Source organism: Hyperoodon ampullatus (genome assembly GCF_949752795.1).
Source record: "Hyperoodon ampullatus genome assembly, chromosome: 3".
NCBI classification, from domain to species: domain Eukaryota; kingdom Metazoa; phylum Chordata; class Mammalia; order Artiodactyla; family Ziphiidae; genus Hyperoodon; species Hyperoodon ampullatus.
The window spans coordinates 144,949,226-144,976,361 of NC_136916.1; the positions used below are offsets into that span (position 1 = coordinate 144,949,226).

The 27,136-nt window shown below is 40.2% G+C and overlaps 1 protein-coding gene and 1 pseudogene across 10 annotated transcripts in view; one reads left to right on the forward strand and one right to left on the reverse strand.

The window, feature by feature from the left end:
* The window catches only part of GPHN (gephyrin), a gene marked incomplete at both ends in the record, with an annotated part of 652,555 nt that overhangs the window by 135,383 nt on the left and 490,036 nt on the right, over positions 1 to 27,136 (forward strand). The gene's annotated exons all lie outside the window — the stretch shown is intronic.
* On the reverse strand, positions 1,463 to 2,001 carry LOC307050383 (secretory carrier-associated membrane protein 4-like; annotated as a pseudogene). Its single transcript has one exon. The product of its transcript is annotated as a secretory carrier-associated membrane protein 4-like (transcript).

Sequence of the window (27,136 nt, forward strand, 5' to 3'; positions counted from 1 at the left end):
CTTTATTTCCAGGATATTCTCACGTAACAAAAACCACAACGCACAGCGAGGAGCGGGGTGGGGGTGGGTGCTGTGGGCGATCCCGGGCTGGCTGACGCCTGCTCATCGCCTGTCACTGGTGGCGCCCCACTCACGTGAGACTCGGCCCCACGGGGAGCACGGCACATGCCTCCGTCACGAGAGGTGCCCTTGGGGACGTGACGGGACCCAGGTTTCCCATCTCAGGGTCCCATTAGGGTCCCAGACCCGGGCGCTTTCTCGCGGCCGCCTTCGGGCACCACGGGGCGGTCAGCACGAGTAGCCAAGCAAGCAGGCGGGGGCGTGGGGGGAGGCCCAGCTGGTGCGACAGGAAGGGCGTCATGCCCCGAGGGCTGGGCGGCTAGGAGCCGAGGGGCAGCGTCCGGGGCGCCCGGGAGCCTGGACCGGGGCCCATGCACTCACACAGGTGCAGGCTGCTTGCCTAGGAAGGGGCTGGAAGGACCGGAGGGCAGAGCGAAGGGGCGGGTTCAGATTCCTAATAAGGCACAGACTTGTCACTCTCCTCTGTCCCCTCAGGGACTCCAACTCCTGGTCCCGCGGCCCCGGGAGGGCTGCGTGGATGGCAACCCACGAGCCTCGGGCCCAGCGCTCGCCCTGGGGCACGCGCTTTGCAGAGATGCGTCTGGTTTCCCGTCTGCTTCCGTCGGGGACAGACCGGCGGCTCCCCTTCCCCGCAGAGCGAGTTTGTCCCAGGTTTCAGATCTGACGAGGTCCTGCCTGAGGGTCCCAGCTCTAAGACCCCTCCGGGGGGGATGAGAGCGTCTCGGAATGAGCGTGGCCACGGGCTGGGGGACTGGAGGCAAGCTGCCAATGGACAGATGGACAGCCAGCCAGTCAGCCAGATGGGGTGAAGCTCAGATCGTGGCACTGAGGCGGCAAGTCCACAAGAGGGCAAACACATGGAGGATCCGGCTACTGTCAAGCCCCTCCGTCTCCCACTACGGACCGGAACCTGGTGCTGGGAAGGCCTCCCTCTTTCCCTCTTACTGGAAGCTGGGCCGAGGGCGACCACCCGGATGGAGGCCGGGAAGGGTGGACGCAGGGCCGGGGCCCTTCTCCGCGTCAGCAGCTCTGGAGAGGGGGCAGCCGGCCCACCCCTGACCTGCAAGGCCCGGGTCAGCCCCCCGAGACCCCGAGGGGAGAGGGTGTGGCTGCAGCACAGTGGATGTCACAGTGACTAAACACATTCAGGACCACAGCAGGTGTCCTTCTGCTGGACAGCGGCGGCCGGACAGCTTCTGGGCAGAGCTCGCAGGGAGCCCTGCTCTCGGGAGTGAGGTGAATGTGGGGGCGGGTCCCCGAGAGCCCCTGGGTCTGCTGTCCTGGCTGGCGGAGGGGCCTCACCAAACCCAGGGTGGCGGGAGTGGATGGCGAGGGGCAGGTGGGCCGGTGGAGGGCGGGCAGCGGGGCCGCCGGGCTCCCCCTAAGGCCACTGGCTGCCGCTGGCGGGGGCCGGGTAGCTGGGCACGGTGGGGTACTCAGGCAGGCTGTTCCCCGAGAAGTTGTACTGGGCCTCTCGGGACTGCGGATTCCGCCAGGCGCCTGTGTTCCACTCCGTCTCTGCCTTCTGGAAGCTCCCGCCAGCCCCGCGGTAGATGCTGTGCACCTTCATGATCATGATGGCCATCATGGCAGCTGACATGGAGAACATGATGGCCGGAAGCAGCATGACCATGGCGGCCCCGACACTGGTCTGGAAGAACCCAGTCGCGGCCAGCCAACCACACGCGCCCCATCCCAAGAGGCCTACAGCCTGGATGACGGTCAGGGTGAACTGGGCTCCGAAGATGAAGAAAAACACCATGAAATTGAAGGAGCTGTCAGATACAGCCACAGGCGGTAGATCCTCTTCACCAGGACCTGGTGCTCGATAGGGATCTCGTCAGAGAAGTTCTGGTAGAAGCAGGGCTTCAGGGGGATGAACCTGGGCAGCGGGGGGAAGTTGTTCTCCTTTCCTGACATTCCTGCTGTGAAGACAGGGCAGGGGCGGAAGCCTGCAGCCACCTGATGAGACGGGCGGAAGCGCTGCGCTTCACCAAGTCTTAGCAACCGGCCCGCCTTCCCCGCCTCTGCCCAGTGTTTTAGATTTGATCTGGCTATCACTGAAGAGATTAAGACTTGCTGAAATTGTTGCACTTCTAATTCTTTGTGAATTTACTTTAACTTTTTCTTTTGGAGGGAGTGGGGAGTAGGTAGGGAGCCTGAACAGAAGCATTATCCTCCTTTCCTAAGGATCTTTTTAATGTCTAGACAATTTTATTCTTTGTTGAGATCTAAATCATATACCATACAGTTCATCCATTTAAAGTGTACACTTTAATGGGTTGTTTTAAAATTTTTATTTTATATTGGAGCATAGTTGATTAACAATGTTGTGTTAGTTTCAGGTGTACAGCAAAGCTCTTCAGTTATACATTTACATGTATCTGTTCTTTTTCAAATTCTTTCCCCCTTTAGGTTATTACAGAATATTGAGCAGCATTCCCTGTGCTATGCAGTAGGTCCTTGTTGGTTATCTGTTCTGAATATAGCAGTGTGTACATGTCAATCCCAAGCTCCCAATCTGTCCCTCTCCTCCACCCTTCTCCCCTGGTAACCATAAGTTTGTCCTCTAAGTCTATAAATCTGTTTCTGTTTTGTAAGTAAGTTCATTTGTATCTTTTTTTTTTTTTTTTTTTTTTAAGATTCTGCATGTAAACGATATATTTGTCTGACTTACCTCACTTAGTATGGTAATCTCCAGATCCATCCATGTTGTTGAGGTTGGCATTATTTCATTCTTTTTAATAGCTGAGTAATATTCCATTGTATATATATAACACATCTTCCTTATCCATCCATCCGTCGATGTACATTTAGGTTGCATCCGTGTCTTGGCTATTGTAAACAGCGCTGCAGTGAACATTGAGGTGCATGTATCCTTTCAAACCATGTTTTTTTCTGGATATATGCCCAGGAGTGGGATTGCTAGATCATATGGTAGCTCTATTTTTGGTTTCTTAAGGAACCTCCATACTGTTCTCCATGGTGACTGTACCAATTTACATTCCCACCAACAGTGTAGGAGGGTTCCCTTTTCTCTGCACCCTCTCCAGCATTTATTGTTTGTAGACTTTTTGATGTTGGCCATTGTGACTGGTGTGAGGTGATATCTCATTGTAGTTTTGATTTGCATTTCTCTAATAATTAGCGATGTTGAGCAGCTTTTCATGTGCCTCTTGACCGTCTGTATGTCTTCTTTGGGGAAATGTCTATTTAGGTCTTCTGCCCATTTCTTGATTGGGTTATTTGGTTTTTTGATATTGAGCTGCATGAACTGTGTAAATTTTGGAGATTAATCCCTTGTGGGTCTCATTGTTTGCAAATATTTTCTCCCATTCTGTGGGTTGTCTTTACATTTTGTTTATGGTTTCCTTTGCTGTGCAAAAGCTTTTAAGTTTAATTAGGTCCCATTTGTTTATTTTTGTTTTTATTTCCATTACTCTAGGATATGGCTTGGAAAAGATATTGCTGCAGTTTATGTCAGAGAATTTATGTCAGAGAATTTTCTGCCTATGTTTTCCTCTAAGAGTTTTATAGTATATGGTCTTACATTCAGGTCTTTAATCCATTTTGAGCTTATTTTTGTGTATGGTGTTAAAGAATGTTGTAATTTCATTTTTTACACATAGCTGTCCGGTTTTCCCAGTACCATTTATTGAAGAGATTGTCTTTCCTACATTGTATATTCTTGTCTCCTTTGTCGTAGATTAATTGACCATAGGTGCATGGGTTTATTTCCGGGCTTTCTGTCCTGCTCCATTGATCTGTATTTGTTTTTGTGCCAGTTCCATACTGTTTTGATTACTGTAGCTTCGAAGTCAGGGAGCCTGTTTCCTCCAGCTCTGTTTTTCTTTCTCAAGATTGCTTTGGCTATCGGGGTCTTTTGTGTCTCCATACAAATTTTAAGATTTTTTGTTCTAGTTCTGTGAAAAATGCCATTGGTAACTTGATAGGGATTGCATTGAATCTATAGATCACCTTGGGTATTATACTCATTCTGACAATATTGATTTTTCCAATCCAAGAACACGGTATATCTTTTCATCTCTTTATGTCATCTTTAATTTCTTTCATCAGTGTTTTATAGTTTTTGGAGTACAGGTCTTTTGTCTCCTTAGGTAGGTTCATCCCTAGGTATGAATAAACCTAGGAATTACTCTTTTTGATGTGATTGTTTCTTTAATTTCTCTTTCTGATCTTTCGTTGTTAGTGTATGGAAATGCAACAGATTTCTGTGTATTAAGTTTGTATCCTGCAACTGTACCAAATTCATTGATGACCTCTACTAGTTTTCTGGTAGCATCTTTAAGATTTTCTATGAATAATATTGGGCTGGCCAAAAAGTTTGTTCATGTTTTTCCTTAAGATGTTACAGAAAAACCTGAATGAACTTTTTGGCCAACCCAATACTAAGTTATTTGCAGTGACAGTTTTACTTCTTCTTTTCCAATTTGGATTTCTTTTATTTCTTTTTCTTCTCTAATTGCTGTCACTAGGACTTCCAAAACTATGTTGAATAAAAGTGGCAAGAGTGGACATCCTTGTCTTGTTCCTGATCTTAGAGGAAGTGCTTTCAGCTTTTCACCTTTGAGTATGATGTTAGCTGTAGGTTTGTCAAGTATAGCCTTTATTATGTTGAAGTATATTCCCTCTGTGCCCACTTCTGGAGAGTTTTTTATCATAAATGGGTGTTGAATTTTGTCAAAAGCTTTTTCTGCATCTATTGAGATGATCATATGGTTTTTATTCTTCAATTTGTTGATGTGGTGTGTCATAATGACTGATTTGTGGATATTGAAAAATCCTTGAATCCCTGGGATAAATGCCACTTGATCATGGTGTATGATGCTTTTACTGTATTGTTGGATTTGGATTGCTGGTATTTTGTTGAGGATTTTTGCATCTATGTTCATCAGTGATATTGCCTGTAATTTTCTTTTTTTGTGGTATCTTTGTCTGGTTTTGGTATCAGGGTGATGGTTGCCTCATAGGATGAGTTTGGGAGTATTCCTTCCTCAGCAATTTTTTGGAATAGTTTCAGAAGGATAGGTGTTAACTCGTCTCAGAATGTTTGATAGAATTCGCCTGTGAAGCCATCTGGTCCTGGACTTTTGTTTGTTGGAAGATTTTTACTCACAGTTTCAATCTCAGTACTTGTGATTGGTCTGTTGATATTTTCTATTTCTTCTTGAATCAGTCTTGGGAGATTGTACCTTTCTACAAGTTTGTTCCCTTCTTCCAGGTTGTCCATTTTATTGGCATATAGTTGTTAATGATCCTTTGTATTTCTGTAGTGTCCATTGGAACTTCTCCCTTCTCATTTCTAATTTTATTGATTTGAATCCTCTCCCTTTTTTTCTTGATGAGTGTGGCTAAAGGTTTATCAATTCAGCTTATCTTTTTGAAGAACCAGCTTTTAGTTTCATTGATCTTTTCTGTTGTTTCCTTTGTTTCTGTTTCATTTATTTCTGCTCTCATGTTTATAATTTCTTTCCTTCTATTAATACTACCTTTGGGTTTTGTTTGCTCTTCTTTCTCTAGTTGCTTTAGGTGTAATTTTAGGTTGTTTATTTGAGATTTTTCTTGTTTCCTGAGGTAAGATTATATTGCTGTCAACTGCAGAAGACCTTCCAATACTGGCAGGTAAGCCTGGCCCACAGGTCACTGATTTTTTCCCCTGGGTCCTGGTGCGCACAGGACCTTGTATGCACCCTCCAAGAGTGGAGTTTCTGTTTCCCCCAGTCGTGTGGAATTCTTGCGATCAAACGCTGCTGACCTTCAAAGCCAGATTCTCTGGCAGCTACTCCCCCCGTTGCCAGACCCCCAGGCTGGAAAGCCTGACGTGGGGCTCAGGACTTTCACTTGTGTAGGAGAACTTCTGTGGTATAATTATTTTCCAGTTTGTGGGTTACCCACATGGTGAGTATGGGATTTGATTTTATCACAGTTGCACTCCTTCTACCATCTCGTGTGGCTTCTTTTTGTCTTTGGATGTAGGGTATCTTTTTTGGTAGGTTGCAGCATTTTTTTTTTTTTTTTTTTTTTTTTTTGGTCAATGGTTGTTCAGCAATTAGTTGTGATTTTGGTGTTTTTGTAAGAGGAGATGAGCTCACATCCTTCTACTCCGCCATCTTGCTGGCCAATTCCAATTCTTAATGGTTTTTATTGTATTCACAGAGTTGTGCTCTCATCACCACCATCAATTTTTTAGAATATTTTCATTGCCCCAGAAACGACTCCCCAACCTCCCCCTCCTAGACAACTGTTAGTCTACTCGTTGCCTCTATATATTTGCCTGTTAGGGGTAATTTGCATAAATAAATAAATATGTTCCTTTTCTGACTGGCTTCTTTCACTGAGCATAGTATTTACTAAGTCCATCCATGTTGTTTCATATGTCAATACTTCATTATTTTTATTGCCAAATATTATTTCATTGTATGGATATACCACATTTTGTTTATCCATTCATCAGTTAAAGGACAGTGCGATTTTCCCACTTTTTGGAATTATGAATAATACTGCTATGAACATTAGTTGTAAAGGTTTTTCTATGGAAGTATGTTGTCTTTTCTCTTTAATATAGAGCAAGTGGTAGAATTGCTTAGTCATATGGTAACTTCATGTTTTAACATTTTAAGGAAGTGCCAGAATCACCCCCTTTCCCCCAAAATTTTTGTATTGTGGCAAAATACACATAATAAAGTTTACTGTCTTAACAATTTTTAAGTGTATAATTTGATGGTATTAAGTATGTGTGTATTTTTGTGCACTTATCACCAACATCTATCTCCAGAACGTTTTCATCTTCCCCAAATGAAACTCTATACCCATTAAACACTAACTCCAGTTCTGTGCTTCTCTGCAGTTCCCAGGAATTGCTCCTGGCAACCAGTATTCTACTTCTGTCTCTATGATTTTGACTACTCCAGAAACCTCATATAAGTAGAATCATACAGTATATGTTGTTTTGTAACTGGCTTATTTCACTTAACATAATGTCCATAATGTCTTCAGAGTTCATCCATGTTGCAGCGTATCAAAATTTCCTTCCTTTTTAGGGCTGAATTATATTCCAGTGTATGCAAATAGCACATGTGGTTTATCAGTTAATTTGTCAAGGTATACTTAGATTACTTCCACATTTAAGCTATAGTAGCCATCCTAATGGGTGTGAGGTGGTACCTCAATTTCCCTGATAATTAGTGATGTTGAACATCTTTCCATGTGCTTATTAGCCATTTGTGTGTCTTCTTTGAGAAGTGTCTATTCAAGTCCTTTGCCCATTATTGAATTGGGTTATTTGTTTTTTTGTTATTGAGTTTTTGGAGTTCTCTGTATAATGTGGATATTAATCCCTTATTAGGTATATTAATTGCCCACATTTTCTCCCATTCTGTGGGTTGCCTTTAACCTTTGTTGACATTGTTGTTTGATGAAGAACATTTCTTAATTTTAATGAAGTCCAGTTTGTCTTTTTTTTTTTCTTTTGTTGCCTGTGCCTTTGGTGTCTTATCCAAGAAATCACTGACAGATCCAATGTTATGAAGCTTTTGGTCTATTTTTTTAAAATATTTATTTATTTGGTGGCACCAGGTCTTAGTTGCAGCATGCAGGAGCTTCATTGCAGCGTGTGGGATCTTCGTTGCGGTGTGTGGGATCTTTAGTTGTGGCATGTGGGATCTAGTTCCCTGACCAGGGATCGAACCTGGGCTCCCTTCATTGGGAGTACAGAGCCTTAACTACCGGACCACCAGGAAATTCCCTTGGTCTACGTTTGATTCTGAGAGTTTTGTAGTTTTAAGTCTTACATTGAGGTCTTAGATCCATATTAAATTAATTTTTATGTAAGGCATAAGGTAAGAATCCAACTCATTCTTCTGCATATGGACATCCAGTTTTCCAACACAGTAACATTTTAATTACTTTAACAATTTTTCACTATATTTTTGAAGTATTTTCTTAGTGGTTACTCTATGACTTACAACAAATATCTTAACAGATTCTACTTATTTATAATAACTTAATTTGTGTGAGATATAGAAATATTAATACTGTATAGCTCTATTTATTTTCTTCCCTTTTTAAAAACAATTATTATACATATTTTCTCAATATATGTTACAATCCCAACACATAAATTGTTATAATTAGGTTATATAATTTTATATCTTTTCAGGAAACAAAGTATGTGTGTATAAAAGTGTTCATTATGTTAATATTCTTATTTACTATTTTTTATTCTTTTCATTTGTTCTTGTGGCATTATCATTTAGTATGTTTCCTAACCCAACACAGCTTTGTCCCTCAAGCTTCTTGTGCTATTTTGTCAATTATATTTTGTTTTTATGGGCTATAGGCCCAACAATATAATTAGGTCTTTCTCTATATACATACAAACATCATTTTATACAGGTGCTCTTTAAATCAGTTAAGAAAAAAAGAAGTATACAATTATACTGTCTTTTATAATTACCTACACAATTACCTTTGCTCTTCATTGTGTGTGTCTGTGTGTCTCTGTGTATATTGTAATTACTCTGGGGTATTGGCTTTCAGTCTTGAAAGTTTTTTAGTATTTATTGTAAGGTAGTTCAGCTAACAATAAATTCTGCCTATTTTATTTATCTATGAATATCTTTATTTTGCCCTCATTTTTGAAATATTACTTCCCTGGACTTAAATTTTTATTTGACCCATTTTTTTCTTTCAGTGGTCTAAATATTTATATCATTCATTCTACTGCATTCTAGTCTCTGTTTCTGATGAGAAGTCAAATGTTTATCTTATTGGAGTTCCATAATATGTGATAATTCAGTTCTCTTTTTTACTTTCATAATTTTGTCTTTGTCTCTCACAGTTTTTACTGTAGTGGGTTTATTTGTGGATGTCTTATCTTAATTGGAGTTGGTTGAGGCTCTCAGATGTGTAGACCAATGTTTTTCATCAAACTTTGGAATTTTTCAGCCATTTTTCCTTGTAATATTTTTCAGCTTCATTCACTTTATTTTCTCCTTCTGATACACATACATTGATGTTTTTGGTGGTGTCCCAGACTTTTCTGAATCCCTGTTCATCTTTCTTTATTCTTTTTTCTCTGTTCTTTGGTTTACCTAATCTTCATTGCTTTATCTCCAATTTCATCAATTCTTTCTATTGCCAATTCATATTTAATGTTCCCCTAGCGAATTTCCATGTCTTTTTTTTAAAAAATAAATTTATTTATTTATGGCTGTGTTGGGTCTTTGTTGCTGCGCCCGGGCTTTCTCTAGTTGCGGCAAGCGGGGGCTACTGTTTGTTGTGGTGCACAGGCTTCTCATTGCGGTGCCTTCTCTTGTTGTGGAGCATGGGCTCTAGACGTGCAGGCTTCAGTAGTTGTGGCTTGTGGGCTCTAGAGCGCAGGCTCAGTAGTTGTGGTGCACGGGCTTAGTTGCTCCGCGGCATGTGGAATCTTCCAGGACCAGGGCTCGAACCCGTGTCCCCTGCATTGGTAAGCAGATTCTTAACTACTGCACCACCAGGGAAGTCCTCCATGTCAGTTTTATACCTTTCATCTGCAGAATTTCAATTTGGTTCCTGTATTATAATTTTTTTGTTGTTATTTTGTATTTAATGAGAAGCTGTCATCACACCTTCCTTACCTTTTTATTTTTTCCCAGTTTTATTGAGATGTAATTGATATATAACATTGTATTAGTTTAAGTTAACAACATAATGATTTGAAATATATAGATACAGATAGTCCCTGACCTAACAGTGGATTGATTTAGACTTTTTCAACTTTACGATGGTGTGAAAGTGATATGCATTCAGTAGAAACCATACTTCGAATTTTGATCTTTTCCTGGGCTAGCACTGTACCAAATGATATCTCTTGTGATGCTGAGCAACAGCAGTGAGCCGCAGCTCCCAGTCATGCAATCATGAGAGTAAACAACCGACACCCTTACAGCCATTCTGTACGCATACAACTGTTCTGTTTTTCACTTCCAGTACAGTGTTCAATAAATTATATGAGAAATCCATTACTTTATTATAAAATAGACTTTGTGTTATATGATTTTGCCCAGCTGTAGGCTAATATAAGTGTTCTGAGCACTTTTAAAGTAGGCTAGGCTAAGCTAAGAACTTCAGTAAGCTAGGTATATTAAATTATTTTCGATTTACAATATTTTCTACTTATGATGGGTTTATCAGGATGTAACCCCATTGTAAGTTGAGGAAGATCTGTATTGCCAAATGATTACCACAATAAGTTTTAATTAACATCTGTCATCTCACATAGCTATAGTTTTTTTTCCTTGTGATGAGAACTCTTTTGATCTACTCTATTAGGCACTTAAAAATATGCAGTACAGTATTGTCAACTATGGATACTATGCTCTACATTATATCCCAAGAACTTATTTATCTTATCACTCTAAGTTTGTACCTTTTAACCACCTTCATCCATTTCACCCATCCCCCACCCTCTGCCTCTGGCAACCTTCAATCCGTTCTCAGTGTCTATCAGGTTTTTTTTTTTTTAATTCCATATATAGGTGAGATCATACAGTATTTGTCTTTCTCTTTCTGGCTTATTTCACTTAGCATAGTGCCCTGAAGGTCCATTCACGTTTCACAAATGGCAAGATTTTATTATTTTTTTATGGCTGAATAATATTCCCTAGTGTGTGTATTTATGTGTGTGTGTATATATATATACACACACATATATATGTATACACAGAATTTTCCTTATCCATTCATTCATCCATCCATGGACACTTAGGTTGTTATCATGTCTTGGCTATTGTAAATATGCTGCAGTGAACATAGGGGTGCAGATATCTTTTCAAGAGGGATTGGTATTCATTTTTCTTTATTTTATTTTGTTTTTTAATTTTTATTGGAGTATAGTTGATTTACAATGTTGTGTTACTTTCTGCTGTACAGCAAAGTGAATCAGTTTCACCAGTGAAGCCATCTGGTCCTAGACTTTTATTTGTTGGAAGGTTTTAGATTACTGATTTAATCTCCTTACTAGTAACCAGTCTGTTCAGGTTTTCTATTTCCTCATGATTCAGTTGTGGTAGGTTGCAATATGTTTTCTGTCTCTTTGTTGAAATTCTCACTTTGTTTATGCATTGTTCTCTTGATCTTGGAGAGTTTCTTATTGCCATTATTTCAACTCTTTATCAGGTAAATCACTTATCTTCATTTCATCAGTCTGTTTCTAGAGTTTTACCTTATTCATTTGTTTGGAACATACTCTGTTTTTGTTTTGTTTTTGTTTTTGTTTTTTTTTTCATTTTCCTTGACTCTGTGTAAGTTTTGATGCATTAGATAAAATAGTTCCCTCTTCCAGTTTGATGGAGTGGTCTTATTTAGGAGATGAACCTCATAAATCAGGCCAGCCTGAGCTTTTAGTTTTCTCCCAGACCTTTATGATTGTCCAAGCTGCCATCTTTATTTTTAGTGTAGTAGTTGAAGGTGTGCTGAGACAATTCATTGTTGATGATATGGTTATTTTATTGTTCATCTGATGTGTAGGATTTGCTTAGTTTCTGGATTTCTTTCAGAGGGAGTTGCTCTGTGTGTAGTTGTAAATTTGGTGTGTCCATGGTAGTATTAAGATCAGGAGGCTCCTATGTTGCCATCTTGGGCAACTGCATTGGGATTTAGTACACTAAGGACTGGGTCTTGATAAAATAAATATCCCTTAAGGGTTTCTGGAGTTCAGTCCAAGATGATAACATAGGAGCCTCCTGAATTCATCTCTTCCCATGGACACTGAATCTACAGTTAAACATGGAACAATTTTCTTTGAAAGAAATCCTGAAAAATTCTTAATCAGTGAAATGGAAAACTATTACATAATGCTCTGTTTTTCTTTACAGGAGGAGATAAGAGAGTGAGGTCTAGTTGGATGTAAATGTAAACTTTCAAGGGGAAAGACAATTAGCTACTGTAAATTCAACTAATATTTTTATTTTTTGCCACAAATACTAGACTTTCCAGATAGAGTGAGAAGTAAAATAATTTTCCAATTAAAATTCAATGAAGGAAGTATATTTGTAATTTAGATTTAGGGGGAAAATCTGACAGTAATATATGTAGGCTTGTTGGATCTTGTTTTGATTTTATTTCTCCATTATAAGTTGATTTATATATATTTTTGAACTTACTAATTGTTGCTTTTGTACAACTCTTCTGGACTCTTTCTGGTTTTTTACTTCTTTTCCTAAATTTGTACTTCTGCTACTCTTGCATTTAATCATTTATCCTAGAATAGAATAAATGTTCACTTAAAGATTTTTATTGTTCTCAAATATTTTTATTTCAGTTTTTTTTGAGTATGTAATGTGTGCTTATGAAGCTGCCGGTGGGTATGCACACACACAAGGCTTCTGCCCTGCCAACATACATGCACGTGTGTACATACACACACACACAAATAAATGTGATTGTATGGATACATACACAAATACACCTGTATATTTATAGTTACATATGTAGATACATGTATATTTGCACAATATACATTTCAGAAAAATACACATATACTTCTTATATAAATGTATAGTGTTTTGCATGTTTTTTAAAATTTAACATTATATTTCAAAGATGTTTCAATTTCAGCATAAAAAGACATTTCTTTTTAATAGCTGCATTGCATTTCGTTCTATGGATGTGCCATAATCCACTTAAATAGTCCTCTGTTGATGGCCATTTGAATATTTGCTACTCAAATATTGATGTAAAAAAATGCTTGTGCTAATGCCATATTTTTTATATGTGCTAGTGTGGAACTATAGGAGGCATTTCTAAAAGTAATTTGTAACTTAGAGGGATACAGGGCTTCCCTGGTGGCGCAATGGTTGAGAGTCCGCCTGCCAATGCAAGGGACACGGGTTTGTGCCCCGGTCCGGGAAGATCCCACATGCAGCGGAGCGGCTAGGCCCGTGAGCCATGGCTGCTGAGCTTGCGCATCCGGAGCCTGTGCTCCGCAACTGGAGAGGCCACAACAGTGAGAGGCCCGCGTACCGCAAAAAAAAAAAAAAAAAAAAAAAAGTTATAATTGAGTTCTTTCCAAGAATTCCAGTTTTCTCTGCAGTTCATCTTAGAAGGGTCATAATGTCGATTCTCAGAATACAACATTTCATTCAGTCTTAAGCCAATTTTGTTCAGTTTAACACGATTATAGCAGTGAAGTTTGGACTCTGTCTGATTGGTTAGTGAACTGGGGTCAAATAGGTGTCAGGCAGTTAACCTGTAGGCTAAATGTATAATTTATCATTCCTATTAATGTCATGTTTGAGAGAGAATAGGGCCATTAAAACAAATTATATATGTTTTGAAATATTTATTGCCCCCAAATTTGGATTTTATATTAGTGGATCCATAAAACCAGTCTACTGAAAAGCTATGTTCAAAAATAAAACCATGTCTTAAAAAATAACAATTAGACATGTACTTTAATGTGACTTCAAAATTTTATTTATAGTGATTTATTTATAGTGATTATCATCACATAATAAAAAGTGACAAAAGCAGGATAATATTTTGTACATATTTACATGCTTTAAGCAGTTTTTTAGCCATATCAACCTGTAATATGGTGTCACTCATATTTTATTAAAAAGTATAATCTTCTTTGTTTAAATTTTTAAAATAAATTTCCTGTAATCTTCCTCAGAAAGTTTTGAAATGTTTATTTTATCCCAAGTACTTTTACAGGTGGTGTTTTTTGTTGCTCCATTCAGAATTCTTTCCTTTGACACATATTTTTAGAAGATTAAACTCCTTAAAATAACTTGTGTCTATGATTCTTTGTAATGTTTCACAATAGTAAGATGTTGTAAAATTATAGGCTTTCTCCATTTTATTCTCTTCCATACAAAATATAAATATACTAATTTCATTTGAAAATGAGAGCTCCATCAAAAGACTCTTCTCACGAGTCAAGATATTACAAAGCACAACTATAAAATTTCAAAATTAAATCTTTTATCCTGTATGGGCTTTTATTCTTTGAGTTATCTAATTCCTCCTTTGCCTTTTAAAGGATGAATTTCAACTTCTTCTGTTTATAAACTTTGTTTCTAGTAATTACAATTCACTAAAAAGTTTCAAAAGCTGTACTTTTGGTGCTCCATTAACTGATTTTGAAAAACATGCACACAGATTTAAATGATTCATTTATAGGAGTGCTCAGTACTCATATGGCACTTAGTTGATTTACAAAATAATTCCTAAAATAGGCTTTGTTGTCAGTATAACATCTTCTGCCTGTATTTCTGAAGAACTGAGCCACATTCAGATGCAGCCGTCAAACTTTTCTTGGGCATTAATTTACAAGATAAATTAATTCCCTTTATTTTATTTTATTATTATTTTTTAAATTTATTTTATTTATTTTTGGCTGCGTTGGGTCTTCGTTGCTGTGCGTGGGCTTTCTCTAGTTGCGGCGAGTGGGAGCTACTCATTGTGGTGGCCTCTCTTGTTGCAGAGCACGAGCTCTAGGCGCATGGGCTTCAGTAGTTGTGGTGCACGGGCTCAGTAGTTGTGGCTCATGGGCTCTAGAGCGCAGGCTCAGTAGTTGTGGCGCACAGGCTTAGTTGCTCCACAGCATGTGGGATCTTCCTGGACCAGGGCTGGAACCTGTGTCCCCTGCATTGGCAGGCAGGTTCATAACCACAGTGCCACCAGGGAAGCCCTAATTCCCTTTAAAAGAAACAAATATTTTACATGTTTAATAATGTCAATTTGTAACAAAACATGATAAGAAAATGAGAAGAGATATAAATCTATAGCTGTAATTTACTGTCGAGAAGGAAAAACTTTTCCTCTACTCTCTTTATTTAATACTGTGAATTAAACTAACAGATTAGCAGGACAAAAGACATTTTATTACATATATATGTACCAGTTCACAAAAAATATGTGACTCAAATAGGTGTTAGAATTTGGGGCTTATATACTGTCTTAAAAGGGGAAAGGGAGGGGAAAAAGAGCACTTATGTGAACAAATTTCTTTTTAGAAGGGGAGGAGAAAGGTCAGTGATGAGAAAACAAATGACTTTCTTGAAAGATCTACAGGCCCTTGGAAGAATAGATGGGAGATATGATAGTTTTGTGACAATTTCTGTTTGGGTTGTGTTGCCTACTTCTCCAAGATTAGATTTGCTTGGGGGGTGGGTTGGGGGGATGGGGAGGGTGGGGTGGAGGAGTGTTATGACAATTGAGTTCTTTTTGAATTCTTTTGGGAGGCTCTACGTTTAGGCAGAGAAGTGATTTCAGGAACTCAAATACCTTCAGCTCAAAATAATTTTTATGTTACTGTGGCCTATTAAGGACCCCTTCAACCGAGTCTGAGAGTTTGCCAGATTTTCTTGGATTTGCCTGCTCTTCGTTATTCAGAATAAAGTCAGAATGTTATTTTATATTTTTAAATGTTAAATAAGTAGGTCTAAATAGGTAGTTTTCATAATATATTATGGATCTTGTCTTACTGGTAAACTACATGGTCACCTGTTTTTCTAATTGAATTTAGTAGGAAAGTTACTATCACCAATACTTTATATTGAGAAAGCCTTCCTAATGATTAATAGAATATTAAGCTTTTAAATTAGTGAAAGTCGAACATGTGAACAACTCTTAATATCTCTTACACATAGGGAATCAAAGCATAAGGTAATTTATAAAATGGCTTCAAACATATTTTAAATAACCAGAATGTAGTATTCTAATATATCATGAGATCATCACTTTAAAATACTTATTTCTGAGAAAGCTAATTTCTCTAGGAGGATAATATATAATATCTCGTAATGGTAAAGTTCTTGTTAGGGCCTTATGGTGTGATAGTCTTCCTACAGATTTAGATGAGTAGAAGATTAGCAGGCTTTTCTTTTTTTCTTTGTTTCCCGACCTGTGGCTTGCGGGATCTTAGTTCCCCAACCAGGGATCAAACCTGGGCCCCGGCAGTGAAAGTGCCAAGTCCGAACCACTGGACTACCAGGGAATTCTCTAGCAGGCTTTTCTAAATAACCATTATTTTAAAAATAAAAGAAAACAATACTATAAAACAGGATTAAAATTCCTTACCAGATTGAAAGCATTCTGAGGGGAGGAACCTTACGTATCCCATTCAACCTATTTCTTCATTGCTTGACAGTCCCTCTCACTTAGTAAGAAATTTTCTTAATAAAGTAAGAATACCTAACGTTAAGTTTTAGCCTTCCCACTTATAAGATGTGTTTCAAAAAGAAGTATAGGGGGTTTGGAGAAGATGGCGGAAGAGTAAGACGCGGAGATCACCTTCCCAGAGATACATCAGAAATACATCTACACGTGGAACTGCTCCTATAGAACACCCATTGATAGCTGGCAGAAGACCTCAGACCTCCCAAAAGGCAAGAAACTCCCCACGTACCAGGGTAGGGCAAAAGAAAAAACAGAGACAAATGAATAGGGACGGGACCTGCACCAGTGGGAGGGGGCTGTGAAGGAGTAAAGGTTTCCACACACTAGAAGCCCCTTCACGGACAGAGACTGCGGGTGGCAGAGGGGGAAGCTTCAGAGCCATGGAGGGGAGCGCAGCAACAAGGGTGCGGAGGGCAAAGCGGAGAGATTCCTGCACGGAGGATCGGTGCCGACCAGCACTCACCAGCTCGAGAGGCGTGTTGCTCACCCGCCGGGACGGGCAGGGGCTGGGAGCTGAGGCTCCGACTTCTGTCAGATGCCAGTAGAGGACTGGGGTTGGCGGCATGAACACAGCCTGAAGGGGTTAGTGCACCATGGCTAGCCGGGAGGGAGTCCGGGAGAAGTCTGGAGCTGCCGAAGAGAAAAGAGACTTTCTTGCCTCTTCGTTTCCTGGTGCGCGAGGAGAGGGGATTAAGAGCGCTGCTTAAAGGAGCTCCAGACACGGGCGCAAGCCGTGGCTATCACAGTGGACCTCAGAGACGGGAATGAGATGCTAAGGCTGCTTCTGCCACTACCAAGAAGCCTGTGGGCAAGCACAGGTCACTATCCACACCGCCCCTACCAGGAGCCTATGCAGCCCACCGCTGCCAGGGTCCCGTGACTTAGGGACAACTTCCCCGGGAGAATGCACGGCGCGCCTCAGGCTGGTGCAACGTCATGTGGGCCTCTGCCGCCACAGGCTCGCCCCGTGTCCGTACCCCTCCCTCCCCCTGGCCTGAGTGAGCCAGAGCCCCCGAATCAGCGGCTTCTTTAACCCCGTCCTGTCTGAGTGAAAAACAGATGCCCTCAGACGACCTACACGCAGAAGCGGGTCCAAATCCAAACCTGAACCCTGGAAGCTATGCGAACAAAGAAGAGAAAGGGAAATTTCTCCCAGCAGCCTCAAGAGCAGCGGATTAAAGCTCCACAATCAACTTGATATACTCTGCATCTGTGGAATACCTGAATAGACAACGAATCATCCCAAATTGAGGAGGTGGACTTTGGGAGCAAAATATATTATTTTTTCTCCTTTTCCTCTTTTTGTGAGTGTGTATGTGTATGCTTCTGTGTGAGATTTTGTCTGTATAGCTTTGCGTTCACCATTTGTCCTAGGGTTCTAACCGTCTTTTTTTTTCTTTTTACTTAAAATTTTTTTCTTAATAATTATTTTTTATTTTAATAACTATTATTTTTTTATTTTTATTTTTATTAGTTTCTGCTTTATAACAAAGTGAATCAGTCATACATATACATCTGTTCCCCCATCCCTTCCCTCTTGCGTCTCCCTACCTCCCACCCTCCCTATCCCACCCCTCCAGGCGGTCACAAAGCACTGAGCTGATTTCCCTGTGCTATGCGGCTGCTTCCCACTAGCTATCTACCTTACGTTTGGTAGTGTATATATGTCCATGCTGCTCTTTTGCTTTGTCACAGCGTACCCTTCCCCCTCCCCATATCCTCAAGTCCATTCTCTAGTAGGTCTGTGTCTTTATTCCTGTCTTACCCCTATGTTCTTCATGACATTTTTTTTTCTAAAATTCCATATATATGTGTCACCATACAGAATTTGTCTTTCTCTTTCTGACTTACTTCACTCTGTATGACAGACTCTGGGTCTATCCACCTCATTACAAATAGCTCAGTTTCGTTTCTTTTTATGGCTGAGTAATATTCCATTGTATATATGTGCCACATCTTCTTTATCCATTCATCCGATGATGGACACTTAGGTTGTTTCCATCTCCGGGCTATTGTGAATAGAGCTGCAATGAACATTTTGGTACATGTCTCTTTTTTTTCTTTTTTTGAGGTGTTTGTATTATTTATTTATTTATCATATATATATATATATATATATATATATTTTTTTTTTTATTAGTTTCTGCTTTATAAAAAAGTAAATCAGTCATACGTATACATTTGTTCCCACATCCCTTCCCTCATGCATCTCCCTCCCTCCCACCCTCCCCATCCCACCCCTCCAGGCGGTCACAAAGCACCATGCTGATCTCCCTGTGCTCTGCGGCTGCTTCCCACTATCTATATACCTTACGTTTGTTAGTGTATATATGTCCATGCCTCTCTTTCGCTTTGTCACAGCTTACCCTTCCCCCTCCCCATAACCTCAAGTCCGTTCTCAAGTAGGTCTGTGTCTTTATTCCTGTTTTACCCCTAGGTTCTTCATGACATTTTTTTTTTTAATTCCATATATATGTGTTAGCATACGGTATTTGTCTTTCTCTTTCTGAGTTACTTCACTCTGTATGACAGACTCTAGGTCTATCCACCTCATTACAAATAGCTCAGTTTCATTTCTTTTTATGGCTGAGTAATATTCCATTGTATATATGTGCCACATCTTCTTTATCCATTCATCCGATGATGGACACTCAGGTTGTTTCCATCTCCGGGCTATTGTGAATAGAGCTGCAATGAACATTTTGGTACATGTCTCTTTTTGAATTATGGTTTTCTCAGGGTATATGCCTAGTAGTGGGATTGTTGGGTGATATGGTAGTTCTATTTTTAGTTTTTTAAGGAACCTCCATACTGTTCTGCATAGTGGCTGTACCAATTCACATTCCCACCAGCAGTGCAAGAGTGTTCCCTTTTCTCCACACCCTCTCCAGCATTTATTGTTTCTAGATTTCTTGATGATGGCCATTCTGACTGGTGTGAGATGATACCTCATTGTAGTTTTGATTTGCATTGCTCTAATGATTAAAGATGTTGAGCATTCTTTCATGTGTTTGTTGGCAGTCTGTATATCTTCTGTGGAGAAATGTCTATTTAAGTCTTCTGCCCATTTTTGGATTGGGTTGTTTGTTTTTTTGCCATTGAGCTGCATGAGCTGCTTATAAATTTTGGAGATTAATCCTTTGTCATTTGCTTCATTTGCAAATATTTTCTCCCATTCTGAGGGTTGTCTTTTGGTCTTGTTTATGGTTTCCTTTGCTGTGCAAAAGCTTTGAAGTTTCATTAGGTCCCATTTGTTTATCTTTGTCTTTAGTTCCATTTCTCTAGGAGGTGGGTCCTAAAGGATCTTGCTGTGATTTATGTCATAGAGTGTTCTGCCTGTGTTTTCCTCTAAGAGTTTGATAGTTTCTGGCCTTACATTTAGGTCTTTAATCCATTTTGAGCTTATTTTTGTGTATGGTGTTAGGGAATGATCTAATCTCATACTTTTACATGTCCCTGTCCAGTTTTCCCAGCACCACTTATTGAAGAGGCTGACCTTCCTCCGCTGTACATTCCTGCCTCCTTTATCAAAGAAAAGTTGACCATATGTGCGTGGGTTTATCTCTGGGCTTTCTATCCTGTTCCATTGATCTATCTTTCTGTTTTTGTGCCAGTACCACACTGTCTTGATTACTGTAGCTTTGTAGTATAGTCTGAAGTCAGGGAGCCTGATTCCTCCAGCTCCTTTTTTCGTTCTCAAGATTGCTTTGGTTATTCGGGGTCTTTTGTTTTTCCAAACAAATCTTGAAATTTTTTGTTCTAGTTCTGTGAAAAATGCCAGTGGTAGTTTGATAGGGATTGCATTGAATCTGTAGATTGCTTTGGGTAGTAGGTTCATTTTCACAATATTGATTCTTCCAATCCAGGAGCATGGTATATCTCTCCATCTATTTGTATCATCTTTAATTTCTTTCATCAGTGTCTTATAATTTTCTGCATACAGGTCTTTTGTCTCCTTAGGTAGGTTTATTCCTAGATATTTTATTCTTTTTGTTGCAGTGGTAAATGGGAGTGTTTTCTTCATTTCACTTTCAGATTTTTCATCATTGGTGTACAGGAATGCCAGAGATTTCTGTGCATTAATTTTGTATCCTGCTACTTTACCTGCTACTTGTGTTTCCTCATTTATTTTCATTTTGGATGATCTGTCCATTGGTGAAAGTGGGGTGTTAAAGTCCCCTACTATGAGTGTGTTACTGTCGATTTCCCCTTTTATGGATATTAGTATTTGCCTTATGTATTGAGGTGCTCCTATGTTGGGTGCATAAGTATTTACAAGTGTTATATCTTCTTCTTGGACCAATCCCTTGATCGTTATGTAGTGTCCTTCTTTGTCTCTTCTAATAGTCTTTATTTTTAAGTCTATTTTGTCTGATATAAGAATTGCTACTCCAGCTTTCTTTTGATTTCCATTTGCATGGAATGTCTTTTTCCATCCTCTTACTTTCAATCTGTATGTGTCTCTAGGTCTGAAGTGGGTCTCTTGTAGACAGCATATATATGGGGCTTGTTTTTGTATCCATTCAGCCAATCTGTGTCTTTTGGTGGGAGCATTTAGTCCATTTACATTTAAGGTAATTGTTGATATGTATGTTCCTATTCCCATTTCCTTAATTGTGTTGGGTTCGTTATTGTAGGTATTTTCCTTCTGTTGTGTTTCTTGCCTAGAGAAGTTCCTTTAGCATTTGTTGTAAAGCTGGTTTGGTGGTGCTGAACTCTCTCAGCTTTTGTTTGTCTGTAAACGTTTTAATTCCTCCATCAAATCTGAATGAGATCCTTGCTGGGTAGAGTATTCTTGGTTGCAGGTTTCTCTACTTCATCACTTTAATTATGTCCTGCCACTCCCTTCTGGCTTGTAGAGTTTCTGCTGAGAGATCAGCTGTTATCCTGATGGGGATTCCCTTGTGTGTTATTTGTTGTTTTTGCCTTGCTGCTTTTAATATAATTTCTTTGTGTTTAATTTTTGACAGTTTGATTAATATGTGTCTTGGCGTATTTCTCCTTGGATTTATTCTGTATGGGACTCTCTGTGCCTCCTGGACTTGATTAACTATTTCCTTTCCCATATTAGGGAAGTTTTCAACTATAATCTCTTCAAATATTTTCTCAGTCCCTTTCTTTTTCTCTTCTTCTTCTGGAACCCCTATAATTCGAATGTTGGTGCGTTTAATGTTGTCCCAGAGGTCTCTGAGACTGTCCTCTGTTCTTTTCATTCTTTTTTCTTTATTTTGCTCTGCAGCAGTTATTTCCACTATTTTATCTTCCACCTCACTTATCCGTTCTTCTGCCTCAGTTATTCTGCTATTGATCCCATCTAGAGTATTTTTCATTTCATTTATTGTGTTTTTAATCGATGCTTGATTCATCTTTAGTTCTTCTAGGTCCTTGTTAACTGTTTCTTGCATTTTGTCTATTCTATTTCCAAGATTTTGGATCTGGGAAATAGAATCTTGGATCATCTTTACCATCATTATTCTGAATTCTTTTTCAGGTAGACTGCCTTTTACCTCTTCATTTGTTAGGTCTGGTGGGTTTTTATCTTGCTCCTTCTCCAGCTGTGTGTTTTTTTGTCTTCTCATTTTGCTTATGTTACTGTGTTTGGGGTCTCCTTTTTGCAGGCTGCAGGTTTGTAGTTCCCGTTGTTTTTGGTGTCTGTCCCCAGTGGCTAAGGTTGGTTTAGTGGGTTGTGTAGGCTTCCTGGTGGAGGGGACTAGTGCCTGTGTTCTGGTGGATGAGGCTGGATCTTGTCTTTCTGGTGGACAGGTCCATGTCTGGTGGTGTATTTTGGGGTGTCTGTGGACTTTTTATGATTTTAGGCAGCCTCTCTGCTAATGGGTGGCGTTGTGTTCCTGTCTTGCTAGTTGTTTGCCTTAGGGTGTCCAGCAGTGTAGCTTGCTGGTCGTTGAGTGAAGCTGGGTGCTGGTGTTGAGATGGAGATCTCTGGAAGATTTTTGCCGTTTGATATTATGTGGAGCTGGGAGGTCTCTTGTGGACCAGTGTCCTGAAGTTGGCTCTCCCACCTCAGGCACAGCACTGACTCCTGGCTCCTCAGTTTGGGATGATTCGTTGTCTATTCATGTATTCCACAGATGCAGGGTACATCAAGTTGATTGTGCATCTTTAATCCACTGCTTCTGAGGCTGCTGGGAGAGATTTCCCTTTCTCTTCTTTGTTCTCACAGCTCCCGGATCTCAGCTTTGGATTTGGCCCCACCTCTCCGTGTAGGTTGCTGGAGGGCGTCTGTTCTTCGCTCAGACAGGACAGGGTTAAAGGAGCAGCTGCTTCGGGGACTCTGGCTCACTCAGGCTGGGGGGCAGGGAGGGGCACGGAGTGTGTGTGGAGCCTGCAGCGGCAGAGGCCGGCGTGACGTTGCCCCAGCCTGAGGCGCGCCGTGCGTTTTCCCAGGGAAGCCGTCCCTGGATCCCGGGACCCCGGCAGTAATGGGCTGCACAGGCTCCTCCGAAGGGGGTCCTGGACAGTGACCTGCACTCGCACACAGGCCTCGCGGTGGCGGCAGCTGCCCCAGCGTCCCACGCCCGTCTCTGGGGTCCGCGCTTTCAGCCGCGGCTCGCGCCCGTCTCTGGAGCTCCTCCAAGCAGCGCTCTTAATCCCCTCTCCTCACGCACCAGGAAACAAAGGGGGAAGAAAAAGTCTCTTGCCTCTTCGGCAGGTCCACACTTTATCCTGGACTCCCTCTCGGCTAGCTGTGGCGCATTAGCCCCTTCAGGCTGTGTTCATGCTGCCAAGCCCAGTCCTCTCCCTGCGCTCCGACTGAAGCCCGAGCCTCAGCTCCCAGCGCCGCCCGCCCCGGTGAGCGAGCAGACAGGCCTCTCGGGCTGGTGAGTGCCGGTTGGCACCGATCCTTTGTGTGGGAGTCTCTCTGCTTTGCCCTACCCAGGTACGTGGGGAGTTTCTTGCCTTTTAGGAGGTCTGAGGTCTTCTGCCAGCATTCAGTAGGTGTTCTGTAAGAGTTGTTCCACGTGTAGCTGTATTTCTGGTGTATCTGTGGGGAGGATGGTGATCTCCGCGTCCTATTTTAATAACTTTATTTTATTTTATCTTACTTTATTTTATTTTATCCTCTTTCTTTCTTTCTTTCTCTCTTTCTTTCTGTCTTTCTTTCTTTTTGTCTTTCTATTTTTTCTCCCTTTTAATTCTGAATCGTATGGAGGACAGGCTCTTGGTGCTCCAGCCAGGTGTCAGGGCTATGCCACTGAGGTGGGAGAGCCAGGTTTAGGACACTGGTCCACAAGAGACCTCCCAGCTCCACATAATATAAAATGGAGAAAATCTCCCATAGATCTCCATCTCAACACCAAGACCCAGCTTCACTCAATGACCACCAAGCTACAGTGCATGACACCCTATGCCAAACTAGCAAGACAGGAACACAGCCCCATCCATTAGCAGAGAGACTGCCTAAAATCATAATAAGGCTACAGAAATCCCAAAACACACCACCAGACGTGGACCTGCCCACCAGAAAGACAAGATCCAGCCTCATCCACCAGAACACAGGCACTAGTCCCCTCCACCAGGAAAACTACAAAACCCCCTGAATCAATTTTAGGCACTGGGGACAGACACCAAAAACAATGGGAACTATGAACCTGCAGCCTGCGAAAAGGAGACCCCAAACCCAGTAAGATAAGCAAAATGAAAAGACAGAAAAACACACAGCTGGAGAAGGAGCAAGATAAAAACCCACCAGACCTAACAAATGAAGAGGAAATAGGCAGTCTACCTGAAAAAGAATTCAGAATAAGAATTCAGTAAAGATGATCCAAAATCTTGGAAATAAAGAATATGCAAGAAACAGTTAACAATGACCTAGAAGAACTAAAGATGAATCAAGCATCAAGTAAAAACACAATAAATGAAATTAAAAATACTCTAGATGGGATCAATAGCAGAATAACTGAGGCAGAAGAACGGATAAGTGACCTGGAAGATAAAATAGTGGAAATAACCACGGCAGAGCAGAAGAAAGAAAAAAGAATGAAAAGAACTGAGGACAGTCTGAGAGACCTCTGGGACAACATTAAAGGCACCAACATTCGAATTATAGGGGTCCCAGAAGAAGAAGAGAAAAAGAAAGGGACTGAGACAATATTTGAAGGGATTATAGTTGAAAACTTCCTTAATATGGGAAAGGAAATAGTTAGTCAAGTCCAGGAAGGAGAGTCCCATACAGGATAAATCCAAGGAGAAACACGCCAAGACACCTATTAATCAAACTGTCAAAAATTAAATACAAAGAAAACATATTAAAAGCAGCAAGGGAAAAACAACAAATAACACACAAGGGAATCCCCATAAGGTTAACAGCTGATCTTTCAGCAGAAACTCTGCAAGGCAGAAGGAAGTGGCAGGACATACGTAAAGTGGTGAAGGAGAAGAACCTGCAACCAAGATTACTCTACCCAGCAAGGATCTCATTCAGATTTGATGGGAAAATTAAAAACTTTACAGACAAGCAAAAGCTGAGAGAGTTTAGCACCACCAAACCAGCTTTTCAAGAAATGCTAAAGGAACTTCTCTAGGCAGAAAACACGAGAAGGAAAAGACCTACAATAACGAACCCAAAACAATTAAGAAAATGGGAATAGGAACATACATATCGATAATTACCTTAAATGTAAATGGATTAAATGCTCCCACCAAAAGACACAGACTGGCTGAAGAGTTACAGAAACAAGACCCATATATATGCTGTCTACAAGAGACCCACTTCAGACCTAGAGACACATACAGACTGAAAGTAAGGGGATGGAAAAAGGTATTCCATGCATGGAAATCAGAAGAAAGCTGGAGTCGCAATTCCCGTATCAGACAAAATAGACTTTAAAATAAAGACTATTAGAAGAGACAAAGAAGGACACTACATAATGATCAAGGGATCGATCCAAGAAGAAGATATAACAATTGTAAATATATGCACCCAACATAGGAGCACCTCAATACATAAGGCATATACTAAGAGCCATAAAGGGGAATTTGACAGTAACACAATCATAGTAGTGGATTTTAACACCCCACTTTCATCCATGGACAGATCATCCAAAATGAGAATAAATAAGGAAACACAAGCTTTAAATGATACATTAAAGAAGATGTACTTAATTGATATTTATAGGACATTCCATCCAAAAACAACAGAATACACATTTTTCTCAAGTGCTCATGGCACACTCTCCAGGATAGATCATATCTTGGGTCACAAATCTAGCCTTGTTAGATTTCAGAAAATTGAAATCATATCAAGTATCTTTTCTGACCACAACGCTATGAGACTAGATATCAATTACAGGAAAAGATCTGTAAAAAAATACAAACATATGGAGGCTAAACAGTACACTACTTAATAACGAAGTGATCACTGAAGAAATCAAAGAGGAAATCAGAAAATACCTAGAAACAAATGACAATGGAGACACGACAACCCAAAACCTATGGGATGCAGCAAAAGCAGTTCTAAGAGGGAGATTTATAGCAATATAATCCTACCTTAAGAAATAGGAAACATGTCAAGTAAAAAACTTAACCTTGCACCTAAAGCAATTAGAGAAAGAAGAACAAAAAACCCCCCAAAATTTAGCAGAAGGATAGAGATCATAAAGATCAGATCAGAAATAAATAAAGAAGAAACAAATGATAGCAAAGATCAATAAAACTAAAAGCTGGTTCTTTGAGAAGATAAACAAAATTGATAAACTGTTAGCCAGATTCATCAAGAAACAAAGGGAGAAGACTCAGATCAATAGAATTAGAACTGAAAAAGGAGAATTAACAACTGACAAAGCAGAAATATAAAAGATCATGAGAGATTACTACAAGCAACTCTATGCCAATAAAGTGGACAACCTGTAAGAAATGGACAAATTCTTAGAAATGCATAACCTGCCAAGACTGAATCAGGAAGAAATAGAAAATATGAATAGACCAATCACAAGCACTGAAATTGAAACTGTGATTAAAAATCTTCCAACAAACAAAAGCCCAGGACCAGATGGCTTCACAGGCGAATTCTATCAAACATTTAGAGAAGAGCTAACACCTATCCTTCTCAAACTCTTCCAAAATATAACAGAGGGATGAACACTCCCAAACACATTCTACGAGGCCACCATCACCCTGATTCCAAAACCAGACAAAGATGTCACACAGAAAGAAAACTACAGGCCAATATCACTGATGAACATAGATGCAAAAATCCTCAACAAAATACTAGCAAACAGAATCCAACAGCACATTAAAAGGATCATACACCATGATCAAGTGGGGTTTATTCCAGGAATGCGAGGATCCTTCAATATATGCAAATCAATCAATGTGATACATCATATTAACAAATTGAAGGAGAAAAACCATATGATCATCTCAATAGATGTAGAGAAACCTTTTGACAAAATTCAACACCCATTTATGATAAAAACCCTGCAGAAAGTAGGCATAGAGGGAACTTTCCTCAACATAATAAAGGCCATATATGACAAACCCACAGCCAGCATCGTCCTCAGTGGTGAAAAACTGAAACCATTTCCACTAAGATCAGGAACAAGACAAGGTTGCCCACTCTCACCACTCTTATTCAACATAGTTTTGGAAGTTTTAGCCACAGCAATCAGAGAAGAAAAGGAAATAAAAGGAATCCAAATCGGAAAAGAAGTAAAGCTGTCACTGTTTGCAGATGACATGATACTATACATAGAGAATCCTAAAGATGCTACCAGAAAACTACTAGAGCTAATCAATGAATTTGGTAAAGTAGCAGGATACAAAATTAATGCACAGGAATCTCTGGCATTCCTATATACTAATGATGAAAAATCTGAAAGTGAAATCAAGGAAACACTCCCATTTACCA